Raw genomic sequence first — 14671 nt, 5'->3', positions numbered from 1 at the left:
CTCACAGCTCTGCTTCTCTGACGGATGATTTCGCGTAGATGATTGCACCTGACCTGACCTCTGCACAAGCCACGGGCATACGTCTTCTCCTCGAATCGTACCGTAACATCTTTGATTTCTTTGACAGGCCTTTAGGAAAAACATCTGTTGTTCACCATTGTATCAACACTGGAGTCACGAATTCTATTCGTTGGCGTCCCTATAGTGTATCACATGCTGAAGGTGGAGTCATCCAATCAGAAGTGGACGAAACGTTCCCTTCCGTAATGATAGAAATTGAATGATTCCGTAAAGCCGTAATGATAGAAACAAGGCTCTCAAGTCATTTACTTCGACAGCAGCATCCTTTCACAGTAAACCCCAACATCCTATTTGTTTGTTTTTATTGCCTGCTTCTTTGTTAAATATTTACGTCTGCCCACTACGGGGAACTGGGAGAGACCCAAGTGGTTAGGGTGTTTTTTTTCGGTGGTGAAGGGTGAGGTTGTATAAAAACCTTTAATTCAAAGCAACAATAAAGAAAGCAATATTTATTCTAATACTTTAGAGGTAACTAGAACTTGTGATGATACAGAAAGGGTAGTGTAGAACAGATGACTTCTGAACTTTTCTTCTTTGTGATTTATGCGAAACTCCTTTCTGTATGATGCAATAACTAAAGCCACGAAAATCTAAATGCGTACGTGGACAGACTTTTGCATTTGGAGACTCCACTAGTCTAAACAGGCTATAAACGTTTATATAGATACATAGATTCAGCTGACGCTTTATTTTTGTCCAAAAGATTGTCCAAATGCTTAGGCTAACCTTCTTTTTCGTGATCGTGAAAGATTTTATAATTTAAATATTCATTCCTCCCGTCACAATGCCTCGGATAGCGTCAAAATGGCACCACCTATATATTTAATTCGAATATTCTTCCTACACAGTGCGATTTTGTTTTGTTGTTGTATACGAAACGGTCAGATTTATTTGTTTACTTCTTGCAGTAGGACAACGCCCAAGCGCTACATGCTTGAGATTTCTCTACCACGGTATTTCAATGGACCTTAAAATTTAAGTCTCCTTACACAATTTTTGTATCGAGTATTTGTGTCAATCAGTATTAAGGCCGCAGGGATGAGGCATTTACTCTCTTAAAGGATTCATGTTTTCAATACACGATAAGTCACTTTGAATGTCCCGTCTGGAACATTCAAATAGACTCCGAGGCCAAAACTTCTACAAGTTATGGCAGCAGTGTAATGACGCAGTGCCACGTACAAGATTTGGACGATTTCATTTTTCTCTGTACATGTGCAGTACTACTATACGGGCACTTGGCGCCGCTGAATACTGCGAACTACTGTGTAAACTATGTGAGGCGTTTTTGTGCGATATCTTGGTTGGCATAGGCGTTGTCCAGGCTTTCGACGTTGCTTTCAACCAACAACCGTATTCTCGGCGCATCCTCTCCTCTCGGTATGTGCCATGTTGGAGGCTTATCACTACGTTTGTCAAATACGCGTCTTTGTACGGCGGAACGCTGGTTTATGAGCTTCGCAACGAAGAATATCTCGCAAATACGCCGCCATCTTGTCAAGAAGAATTTCTATGCGATGCACGTAATGCGATCTGCGTCGAGTACAGTATTGCTCGTTATGGCCTCCGAAATACACGCAAAAGATGCCACAGCTCTCAGAATCTGTGTGCAGCGCAATGCCTTGCCCTAATTGCCCAACTCTGCTGTTGGGCGACAGCTCTGTGGTTAGCGTGCTCGTCTCCCAAACGCGCATTCCTTCACTGGCTTTGTTCCAAATCCCAGTGGACCTGGTCGTGGCGAACTTTTGTTTTTCTTCACGTTGTGGGCTATGTCCATGCATGGGAGGACGAGGTTGCTCGACGGCGACAAAAATAAAAAGAAACGTCTTCATTATTGTCGTGGATGTTGTCGTTGGTTTAACAGAAAGGACGGACAAGGCAAATTCAGTTGTGAGCTCCTAACTACTCTCACTGTAAAAGGCCGTGCATACATACAGACACAAATAAATACCGACATAACGAAAAAAACAAGATAAAATAATTAAAACAAAACGTAGATTGGCCATGATTGTCGCAAGTATAGTGTGATAGTGTATACACTAGCTAAACCGGCGCTAGCAACTAGCAGAACACGACTGTCTCTTAATAGAGACCATTGCAGTACGCCTGATGAAAAGAAAGACTATATAACAGGAATAAGGAAAGTACAAAAGGAAACAGGAAAGCAGAGGTAAGACAAAGGAAAGAAGAGCACTGTTAGCGTTCAAATAAGCCAGGAATATTTCAATTTTCCATTCATGGGTCTAGCAGATGAATTTATCTATAGCAGCAATGAGAAGGATTTCGAGGACTCTTGGTATACTATAAAGATTCTCTAGGAAAGGTAAGCACCAATGCGCCGCTGCAGATAACCATGCCCCAGTAAACAAGAGTACAGCACAGTTATATTCTCACACTTCCTTTGTTCCGAAGGTTATTTCTTTGTCAATAAGATGTTTTCCCGGGGCGATCGCAATCGCAAAATGTGAGCTAGCCTGACAGAGCTTACCTTAAAGACGTTAATGTTTAATGTTACCGGATATTCATTCTTCATTTAGTACCCTTCATTCGAGGCGTCATACCGTGACATTCTCCTGGTAGATTATTGAACTAGGCTCTGATGTTGTTATATGAACTGTCTTGAATTCATAGGGCAGGGAAGTAAGCCTCATAACAAAGGTTTTCATCCCGTATGTGAACTCTCGTAAAGGCGCCAAATTAACTTGACTTTTAGTCTTTCTTTCCAGCTAAATCTCAGTAAGTTCAGAGCTCCGTTCTTTCACACCATAACGATGTTAGTCATGACAACAAGATTGCGAGCGAAAGTGTTGTGAAATCCTCGTTTAGGACTGCTTCGCCGCAAATGCCAGCGGCGACCTACGCGGCTTGTAGCAGATTCATTGTTTGTTGAAGAGTGGCTGAATAGAATTTGTGACAACAGATTCGGAAAAGTTGTGGCCAGCCCATTTTTCTGGAACAAGTTGTTAGAGGCTGAGTCGGTAACTTGCAAAACATCGCTGATTATCGCAATTTTAGCTAGAACTGGCCGAAGTATTTTTTACTGATAATTATTGCTTCTCTTTAGCTTGACCTTTTTTTTTCGAATCACCGGCCCACTCAGGCTAGCGCCAACAATTCATCAGGCCACAACGGCATTGCGTCAGATTCCTGTTGACGTCACGATAAAATCGGTGCCCTCTTGGGAAGGATGCGTCATCAGCACGTAATGGAGAAAGGCAAAAAAAGAAAGAAACGTCGCAGGGCTTACACTCAGGCATAAATTTCTCCTTCACGTCGCCAAAGTTTAAGAACATAATTCTGAACGTCATGGACGTTTTCTACAACATCGGATTATCAATATATAAGCTATTGTAATAACGACCACAAGGGTCAACACAGAATACACAAGAAATAAAATGCAAATTTATCTACAGTTGCAGTAACCGAAGAAGCGGCTAGTGAAATCTACTACATTCAGTAGCTGGATGCAATTACGGACTCCCCCCCCCCCCTTACGAGGTGTATATATTCACGCTTTATTTTCACTCCGTTTCCTTATAGCTTCCGGTGCGTCACGTGTAATCAGAAAGTGGTGACAGGTGTAAAATCATTGCACCAGATCCCGTGACACCTAGCTCCCTCTCTCGGTGGGTGTCTGCTCGGTGCGGCGTGCATACACGCGTACTAGCATTTCACAAAAATTGAGTCTCTCCAAAACAGGCGGTTACCAGCAAGTGTTTGACTGATATTTGACAAAAAGGAGAGGAAAAAGAATATTTGGGTAAATCTACGAAATGCTTCAGCTTCGTGACTATAAAGCTGTAGGTTCTTCAGAACTTCCATGTAACTGAGGTGGCATTGCGCCGGACGGACGCGCGACAACAGCGGCCGCCAGGCGTCTCGCCCGCTTCATGTTCCGCATTCATGGGATTGGGCCAAAGCGAACCGCTTAGCAGCAAAATCTAAGACGGACTGAAGAACAAAATACAACAACGGTCTGCTGCGACCTTCCAGAATCAGAGCTCAATTTTAAGCAATATTTTTTCGAGCAGTTGCATTGAAATTTGAGTCGCCAGAAATTACGCCTCATGCATTCAAACGCTGCCAGCATATGACTCGCTCGTTTGAAGCTTTCTCCCTATATAAGATATGCTTTCGATCACTTTCTTAAGGAACTTTTTTACAAAGGTGGTATTTCATGTACGAGAATTTGACTTCGCATACAGATTTTTCCTTGTGTCTCCTCCCCCCTCCCCCTCCCTTGTATGATTAATTTGATCTCGGTGGTATTTATAGTTTTTCCAGGGCAGCGGGCTTAATTGTGCGCTATTTGTAAAACGCACCTATAGAACTCCGGGGACGCTTGTATTAGCAGCTTACTTCAAAGGCTACAATTTCCGTACAACCTTGCGTATGCATCACATACAACCTTGCCCGTGGTTTCACCAAAAGTAAGCAAGGCGCGCTGTTTAGTTTACGGATTACACCAGATTACGGATTACGGATTGAACCAATCTGCAAATCTCGTACACCGCATGAAAACAGGCAAAAATAACAAGAACAACGTTAAGTAATTATTTGCAGAGCTTCTTATCAGGCCATATACGGTACTTTACCAGCGCATTACACGGAACATTCTCTCCATTTTCATCAAATGCAAACTCGATGTGACGTAAATCTTTCTCGGGACATTGGGAAGCTTTGTGGATTATGGCGGTAGGACACTTTTAAACAGTTGCCTATTAAATACTTCGCCACAGCGATAAATAACTGGACACTCTGGACAATTAGCGCAGTCATCATCCGTAAATTGCCCCAAGTTCCAGTAAAAAAAAAGTTCAAATTTGTGGCGTGTTGAGTTCTTCCGGAGATCTCCCATTATCATCCCCCATTGTGACCCTTTTTCTTCCCCTGTTCCCCTTCCCTTACGTACAGTAGCAGGCCAGATGCTCCAATATCCGGTCGAGCTCTCTACATTTACCAATCATTAAAATACCTATTCTTCTTCTGGCAGACTTCCTGGGCGGTTCGTAATGAGCACTAGTAAATTTTTTCTACGAAGAGGGTAATTACCCTTTCCACTTCGAACCTACAGTGCACGTTACCGATAACGTGACTCTTGTTCTATACAAATCCACAATCTCGACTTGCTTTGGTTCTCTAAGGGCAGCACGGAAACTGATTAAGTGTCTTATATAACGCACACAAAGAGACAGAAAACGGCGGTTAACCGAATTTCCTTTCAGCACTAATCGACCCACACGCCTTAAAATTTCCATGCATATCGTCCCTAGCATACGCCATATAGCCTCCAAATGATTGACCTACGTATACGAAATTGAAAGCGTGTGCGTGAAGTGTGGCCTTGGTTCCTTTGCTGAAAAGTTTCTTCAACAAGGGCTCAAAAGCGTTGTATGGTGGCAATGTTGAAAATTGATGTATCATGTATGGGCAACGTTCTAAAGCTTGTTGTAATTACAGGTTACCGAAATTTCTAATGCCGCGGCTCCCAAGACAGAGATCCGCTGGAAAATCAATCAATCAATCAATCAATCAATCAATCAATCAATCAATCAATCAATCAATCTATCTATCTATCTATCTATCAATCAATCACTCAATCAATTATTCAATTAATCAATCAATCAATCAGTTTGTTTCCCGTTAAAAGAGCGCAGGGCGAGGAAGTAAAAGCTTTGCAGGATTTGACAAGGCTTCCTAGCCCCTGTATAGTTCAGCCGCACACCAGCCAAACATTATCTAGCAGCACGCCTCTGCCTTTGTGTACCGAACCTACTAAAACAAAAACAAGAAAAGAAAGACATACGTGTCCATGCAAATTTATTACATATCTAAGTGAACAAAGAAAAACACAAGCGTAATAGTTCATCTACAAAGCAAAATTAGATACAACAGAAATAGAAAGAAAAATCTTCGGATATACGCAAGCTATATATCAAATACACGAAGTTCAGTCCTGCTGCATGAATTAGCATCACTACCATGCTGCGCTATAATATTCGAAACAGAGGGCGGTGTAATTCCTAATATTGGGGTAGCGTAGTCTGCGCGACTTGTTCTCTCCAACTTTTTCATGTGCCGCACAGGACATATTGAAATCCATCAGTTAATTCTACTACATTACTCATGGTTGAAATGTTATTTGTTACTTTATGTTTGTGTCGTAAAATTTATAGAAATTAGCAACCTTTAGAACATAACCTATTCTGTAGAGCAGCACAGTACTCGGGCTAAGTTCAGATTGTGCGTAAGGCTATTTTTTCGATGAACTTTGTTGCTTTTTTTTATTGATTTTAACGCGTTTTAGATCCGTCCACAATTGTGACTTGGAATGGTAATAATTATTTGCCATTCTTACAAATGTAGCACGAAGCTACATTCGCTACACGAAGCATTACATATTATGAATTGTGGTCCGTTTTGCGAGCTGCCGCAGAATTGATTTGCCTATTGACACTTCATGCTTCATGCTGCCAACATTAAAGCGCAATGATGTCTCCCTTTCCAGTTCCACAGAGGAAGACACGCAGCTGAGGCACTGGGTGGCGGTGTGTTGCCTGATCATCATATTCGCACTCGCCGGGGCTGTCGTGGTGTTCCTGTTGACCTTTCAGGTCGACAGTAAGTATGCATGGTTGAGAGAGATGGTTGAGAGGGATAAAGAAAGCCAATAGACAATACATTACGATGTCAAAGACATGTGAGCAGAGATTTAGGAAATTAAACATAGCTAAAACCTACACTTTTACAGAAGAGGTCCACTGCCCTTACACGAGGTTTCTTTTGTTTCCTTGCCCGGACCACTGAATAAAAAGAAAGCTTGTATAAAAGCCTGTACCTCTCGAAAGCTCCTTGGGAACCTTATTTTTAAAGGCCAACTGCAACAAAATTTTGAATCGTTCATAAATGGCAGTTTCAGATAGTGTAGATATACAACAGCCTCCGTGCATAGTTACGCGTTAAAAATCAGCAGTCAGCCATTTTACATGCATATGTTTACATACTACATATGGTTTATTGCTTCATGTTTTATGATCGGAAGTCATCCGAGGTCACAGAGGGCCATGACACATGTTTTGGTCCTATGTGGTAGTTGAAAAGCACATGACATTCTGACATGCTTTGGCTTTCGTCGCTTAAAATGGAAAGCGTAGGTGGCTGTATATTAGACTAATTTATGGCTATATGTGGCCAATGAAAGAAACCTTGAGAGAAGTGCGCATTATTTAACTAAGGCAAGTGGAAAGCGTATAATAATGCACCCTACGTAAAACCTATGAAGTTGCGAGCTGTAACTAACAGTTGTTTCAGATTGCTTGCCTGATCGAAGCATTGAAAAATGCAAGAAGATTGCACATGGATGCAAAAAGACCCAATATTGCTCATTGTCGTCTTGACCACTTCGGAGTATTTCTAGCAGTGAGCATAATTAACTAAATGCAATGAGCTAACTTGTAAACTATCAATATTTAATGCCATACCTTCAATGAATAAGAATTTAAGGAACACTGGATCAATTTGCTTTCTCGAATATAGCCGGAGTGTGTTTAATTTTTCGAGGCATCAGGGCACTGGAAAAATATATTAGCCTAACTATATATGTATATATATGCATTTGCCCTAAGCATGATGTGCACCGTGATACAAGTCTCAATGAGCAGTTGGGCTCATTCAGGATAAACATTTCAGTAGGCCCTAGGTAAAAGCGATGGCTTACGAGACGGTCGCTATAAATGTCGCATCGGATAGCCTCATTTCACCATGATTATTAGAGTTCGACCAACTCCCCGTGTCTAGTACACTCTAGTCATATCTCAGCGCCTTTGTGGCGACACCAACATTTCATAAAGAAATGCCTCAGTGGGGAGCTCGCGCTGGAGCCATTTCCCCCATTCGTCAAGTTTCATAAAATAATTACTACATGTCTTGTCTCAATCGCCCTGGCGCTATGGTCGACGGTAGTTGCAGTGGCAGTGTTTCAGTTCGCATGGGAATTACATGTGTTTGCCTATACTTCGTCCTTCTGGCTTCAAACGGCTTCGTGAATTTGTAAACTCATAAATTTCAACAAATTACTTCGTACTGAATAATTAAGACAATGTTATCGAAATCTTTCGACGGCAGGATTCGAACACAGGACCTCTAGCCGAAAGGCTCGATAATAAATTCATAACGCCGCGGACATATGCATCGACGAGCGACGTAATAAGCACATGTGATTTTTTTCGCGAGCATGCGAGTGCCTATGGACACTTGGCGTGTTTCCATTTGACCACCTCGCAAAGCTGAATCTTTGTAATTAGCAGATATATTGCTTGATAATCAAAGCAACAACAACGTCTGAATCCACAAGCTCGAATACCAGACAAATCCATGCACTATACCCATCATTCCTATGATGGCTGAACGATTGCAGCGCCAGAGCTCCCTCTAGTCATTATTCTGGGAAACTATATGCCCCCTTTACTACACTCTGGCCCTGCCTCATTGCCTTTAGGCATTCTGGCACTGGGAAACAGGCTGAAACAACCTCGAGAGTTGCCATGGGGACTATACCGTATCCCGCGTGGTCGCGTCACTTTAGATGCATGCAGTTTTCTTGACACAGTTGAAGCCGGGACCGCTGTATCCTCTTCCAAAAACGTTGCTATCTTTCTTTCTTTGGGGAGGAGGGGCGGAGGGTGTATTCATATCGATCCTACCACCCACTAATAGTAGTGATAGATTCTGGTGATAACGGAGGAGTGACTTCGTATGGTCGCATGAATACGAAAGGCCGAAAGAAACAGTCAATGGCAGGAACAATGAGAAATATGCCGATGCTGTCCTGTTTAGGGCAGACAAGGAAGTTGACCTGACATTTTTGAACGATAACATGGCACGCGCTAGCGTCGACGCATTGATAACGCCCGACGCATCCAGTCAAGCTGTGTCCATGTCTATGCGCGTTTCGAGGAATGTGCGTGCTGCTACACGTTCCAGCAGCCAGGCTTGTGAGACGCTGAACAGATGTGCCCGAAGGCGAGCGGCGAATCTGCTGACGCAACATGGCAGCTGTCGCAACATCGCAGCATTTCAGCATGCCCTACTGAAAACTGTTCCCTCCGCCAGTTAGGCTGCATGTTATGGCGCTGTTGTATGCGAAGGAAGTGACAGCACTGGCTGCCCATTGCGGAAGGTGCATTTCGGTTGCCAAAGGCATAGATAAAGATCGCACGAGAAATAATCGAAGCACAAGCTAGTTTCTAAGCAGGGCAACAAGAGTGTCATTATATAGCTTCGCTGCTATTTTCATGTCGCGAAATAAGTGACACGTGTGGCGGGTTGGCTTACGCTGATTACAATTTTTTGCGTGCCTAACCTGTATTTTTCTTTGCCGTTTCCCTGGTTAAAAGTGCACTTCTAGCTGCGCTAAGGAAAGTGAAGTTCAATTGTATGTGCAGCTCTGTGTGCATGCTTTTTCAGCCGTCCTTGTGTAACGCGCTGGAAAACATCGATTACGCCGCACCTCTTTTGACCCCAACGCTCAACCGTGGGGGACTTCGGTTGCTTCGTTTCACGCCAGCACTCAATGCTGTGCCGGAACTTGTCTCAGTCGGCCACGGAATCTCGCTCACACTTCTGTGTCGGCTGTCCGCAAGATATCCGCATCCTTCTCGAATTCAAATCCCCGACATCGCTCCTACCGACATAGGAGTGACTGACCCGCGCTGAATGACGTGGAGAGAAGCCCAAGTGAAAAGTTGCGTCATCGTTGCAACACGGACAAGGCTGAGAATCACTCACCCATTTTGTGTCCTTTCCGGATTCTCGGTGAGTCAGCAGTGGAGAGGTGGCTCTGGAGCTTGCGTCGACAAACTGGAATAGACACAGCAACGGAAACATAGGTGTCTTCCGCTTTATGTCCTTTCTCGTGCAGCGTGTCACGTGCAGATGTCCCGTTGGGATGCTGCCTATCTGGCTGATGCGTTAAATTTTAACGGTAGCTCAGCACTACGAGCCAAATACCCGAGATGAGAGAAAAGCAAAAAGCGAGAGAGAAAGAAAGATAAGGTTTTGAAGAATGAGACGGAAGAAGTGCCAATAGTACAACTAGTAATAAAGCGAAATGCGATTGATCATAATGAAGAAAACCATAGTCTACGCAAGCAAAGCAGATGTTCAGCTAAAAGAAAGACACCGAATACTGCAATAAATATTAAATATAATTCACCCCTAATTCAGGTAATCAGAATGGTAATATTTTTTCCGATGGTGGTAGCCTTAAGTGGTCATTTTAAACGTTCCTGTGACTGAAATGCAATGTGTAGACCAGGAAGGAAAAGAAGATTACAGGAAATCTTCAAGGAATACTTATTTACGTGACAATCTTGGATCGTGAAGCGGCAGCAGCTCAAAAGGAAAAGTTTAATGAATTGAGGCTTATTTTAAAATAGCATAGACGGGACGGCGCCAGACCAGGGACCCTCTTACGTAAAACTATTGCAGTCTGCTTTTATTCCAATATCCTGACGTCAAACTTACGCAACCGCCGATGGAAGCATTCGGCTTTCCCCCGCAGCGTTGTTTTCAGTCCAGCGCTCTCCGCTTTTATAGGAGGCCACTTTTGTTTGCTTTCAAAACGAATAACATTGCACATCTTGCAGGTTTTTTTTATCTGATTGGCTTACAATAGGGGAGGAATACGCAAGAGTGGAGAGGGTTTCGGTGGCACGAGCTAGCGCAGCGAAAGTATAGATAAGCGAATTGGGTGCATGATGCAGGCGTCTCATATCAGCCTTTGTCACCTTGCTTAGCTTGCGGTGGCTGATCGAAAATCGCGGCAGCCTGTAACGGAAAGTTCAAAATACTGCTACAACGGATCCTCGGCGAAGACGTGTTGGCAGAGCGATGCCGAAAATGTGCCGAAGGGGCTCGACAACGTTATACTGCCGCGCACGAATGCTTATCATACGCAAATAAATTCGTTCTCCTCGGCAGCTCCATGCAGCCAGTGTCTGCCTGATCCATGGGCAGACATGTATTTCTTTAAGAAAGGGGTAGTATCCGGCTATTCCGAAAATAATATTCACCAGTGTTCGGAATATCAAACCATTTTTAATGCGTACACGTCGCTTTGATGTGGGGAGTTTTTCGCAGTTGTGTGAAGTCGTGTGAAAGAGAGGCGAAGTGGGCGCAGCCTCAAAACTTTTGACCAAAGCGGATAGCTGATGGCAAACACGACCTAGAATCGAAAATAATCATTTTTGTTTTGATTGGTTTAATGATGCATAATCGGTGTGTTTGTGTCATATCAGATGGGGAATTGTCGCGGTTTTCGTGACTTCGCGTGACAGAAATGCGAAGTGGAGGGTGGGGGCCACGAAGCGTTTCGGCCAACCATGGCGGCCTGATTGTAGAAATGTAATAGAAACAATTTAGAATAGCTTTAGACCTCTGACACACGCATAAAAGTAACGTCCTTCGCACTAAACCCCTTTTGCTGTTCTGGGAGACCTTTTGCTGAAAGGAGTGGCGTCGATGACACACGGCACCGTAGCAACCTCTTTAATGGATCCGCAGATGAACGCTAGGGCAAAAAACAAGAAAAAAAAGTTAGCACTGCTTGCTAGAGCCGCAAGAGAAAAAACATTTAAAGAAAAGCTGCTATGTATGTCAATCTAGCGATTCTAGAACCTAAATCTTTTTTTTTTCTATCGTTGATGGCTGTTAATGTACATATTCGCTTACCTTCATGACTTTGCGTTCTTAGCAGCAACTTAAGTTGGCCCAGGAACTATGGACGGTCGGTGTTTTACTGTGCATGTTGTTTATTATGGCACTGCCCACGTTTCTGGCTCCCTTTTTCACTTTTGTGTTGGGATACGAACGGCGGGATGCCAGCGTCTGAGAGAATGGCTAGAGTACATTTTCGTTGTTGGACAAATCGCATTGCCGCTAAAAATTAAAACATTTTCGCAAGGTAAGAAAAATACTTATGGGTCGCCGTAGTTTTGTGGGACAGGTTTCCTTCTTGTGTCGACGAGCTGTGCACGCTGTGTGCCAGCGTAACACCCTTTCCGTTCGAAACGTAAATGAGCGGTCTCCTTTCCGGCAAATCAACCTTGGCGTAATGCAGTACTCCTTGATCGTGGGTCACTGCGCTTGAAGACCTTTCCAGTATATGTTCCCTTACCTAAAACACCCTAGAGTGCCCGTATGTCAGAGGTATTGCGTTCTGGCGCCCCAGGGCTTTAGTTCATGAAGCTTTTCGTTCTGAAATGCTGTTTGTCATCTGTCAGTCGTCTTCGCTGATATTTCCAGCATCAGGATTGGCTAGAATTCACTATTTATGAGCATCTGTAGCGTAAGATCGTTTTGTGCGCATTATTCGCACATTTTGGGTTTTCTGAATTTTACTTTCACAGGCCCAGGCCTGTGCGAGTAGAGATTCAGTAATAGAATAAAGGCGGCACAATTTAGTGAAATAACTTCAGAGTTGGCCTGGGATACAACATTCGTAAGTACACTAATAAAGCTAGTCGTGAAAGCGGTACGTTGATAGAGAGGCGCTTTAAAGAGTCTTGGGGGAGTGAAAATTTTTCTTAGCAGCGCTGACGCAGGTTGTAGTTGGCAGAACGGGGTTGAACGCGTGTGAAACCAATAAAGACCTCACGAGTCCTTTCTTTTTTTTCTTTCATGACTGATTAAGAACGCGTTGTGTTGTCGGAACGTAATATACTGCGTAGAGTGGATAGCCTTTGGTCTATTATTGAACGGATAAACTCGAATGGTGGCAGTTGCGTTAGAAGCTGAAATGGGGCTGCGAAATTTGTTATTAACGGAACACCTTCTGTAGCACGGACTTCTGGAACGAGAACGCACCTTTACGCATTGTGAGCACTAAAGAGCATGGGTCGAATCTTGATTAACATACGATCTGCTGCGAGTCCCTAGCTAAATCTTAAAAGCTTAATTAGGGCTGTGTTTTCACTTGGGTAATTGTGCGTTGAAAGGACTGGATGCGCATTTGGCAGGTAAAGATGTTGGGCTTCTACGTTCGTATTGCTCGAAGATGCGGACATTGCATTGCGCGACAAGCGGTGACAAGTATTCAGACTATAAACTGCTAATTAACGTTAAATCGCAAATATATTTTTAAAATAGGCAACGTAGTAATTATTTATGGCATGTTTTGCAATCCAGAGTTCAAACCCCTCCCTGCCGGCTTTTCTGAAGGCGTGTCCATTGACCAAGAATACTAACACCATCACACCGGTTTCAACATATCCGTTTCCCAAAATATTACGTGACAGACATTCGTGTAAAGCCCCGACCCCACTAGAGGAAGAACACGCGTCGCGAAAACCCCCGCGCCGCAGTGATTTGGTGCCCTGTGAGGGATCGGTCTTGTACCCGTTCTACGCGGCCTGCTGCGCACAGCGGACGAAGGAAACCAGTGAGAGCGAGCCCTTCGGTGACGTGCACGCGGCAGACTGCTGTCACGTGACTGCTCGATTCGCATTTGCCTCTGGTGTCAGCCCGAACGACTAGTTTCGCATTGTCGTCTGCTCGCGTCAGCTCTTGTTCGCGCTTCGTTTTAGCTGCCCCGCAGGGGCGTCTGCGTCAGCAGGCGTTTGGTGTGTTGCGACATCACGTACCCGAGCACACGAGGGTTGGACCCTCCCGCGTGTAGCCGTGCGCGGCTTAGCCGTGTCTGGGGAAAAGGGGATCCTGGGGGTTGAGCCGATGCTGGGTGTTCGGACCTTTAAGGCCCCCCGGCGGAGGCAACACACCTCTTCGGCCTCGGCTTCACATAGACGGCACCTCCAGACTGACCCACCTAGAGGACATCGGCAGTCGCCTTTTCCTGTCTCTCCCTCTTCGAATCTTCGTCTTTATCTCCCACTGTTTGACCTTTCCTGTCTCCTTCTCTCTTCTTATTACTTCTTTTCTCCTGGCGGCAAGGGTTAACCCTGTGTGGCTATCCAACCTTGGGTACACCATATTCGGTTATAGTGACGGCGTACGACTGGCGTCGTGCAGACTTGCATGCAAGCTCTGCCGCGTCCCCTTGTTGGGCTCCGTGGTGGGTGGTCGGCGCTGTTGCCGAATTTTTATATATTTCATGGAAACTTCTTTTCCCAAACTTCCTGATCGCCCTCAGAAACGAGGGCGCACCGAAGATCTCTTGCAATTTTTCGGACGACAAGTCCACAACTTTCCGCGATTCCACGTGATTCACTCAGACAAACTAGTTCGATCCATTTCACCGTTCCTTGTTTCCAAGTCTTTGACCGAAGTTTTTGGCACAGGATATAAGGTGTCGAGAATGTCAAGTGGTGATCTCCTTTTGGAGCTCCAAAACCAGAAGCAGTATGAGAAGCTGCCGAAACTTGTGTCATTTGGAGAGACCCAAGTAACAGTAACCCCGCACCGTACCATGAACACAAGCCGCGGTGTTGTCTCGGACGATGACTTGCTGGAGCTCACTGAGGATGAACTCTTGGAGGGCTTCAGTGATCAGAATGTTATCAATGTTAAAAGAATTAAGATCAGGCGTGACAGCAAAGAAATCAACACAAAACACCTTATATTGACTTTCGGCTCA

This window comes from Dermacentor variabilis, chromosome 7, assembly GCF_050947875.1.
Source record: "Dermacentor variabilis isolate Ectoservices chromosome 7, ASM5094787v1, whole genome shotgun sequence".
Lineage (NCBI taxonomy): Eukaryota > Metazoa > Arthropoda > Arachnida > Ixodida > Ixodidae > Dermacentor > Dermacentor variabilis.
Note: the sequence above shows the minus strand (reverse complement) of the source record.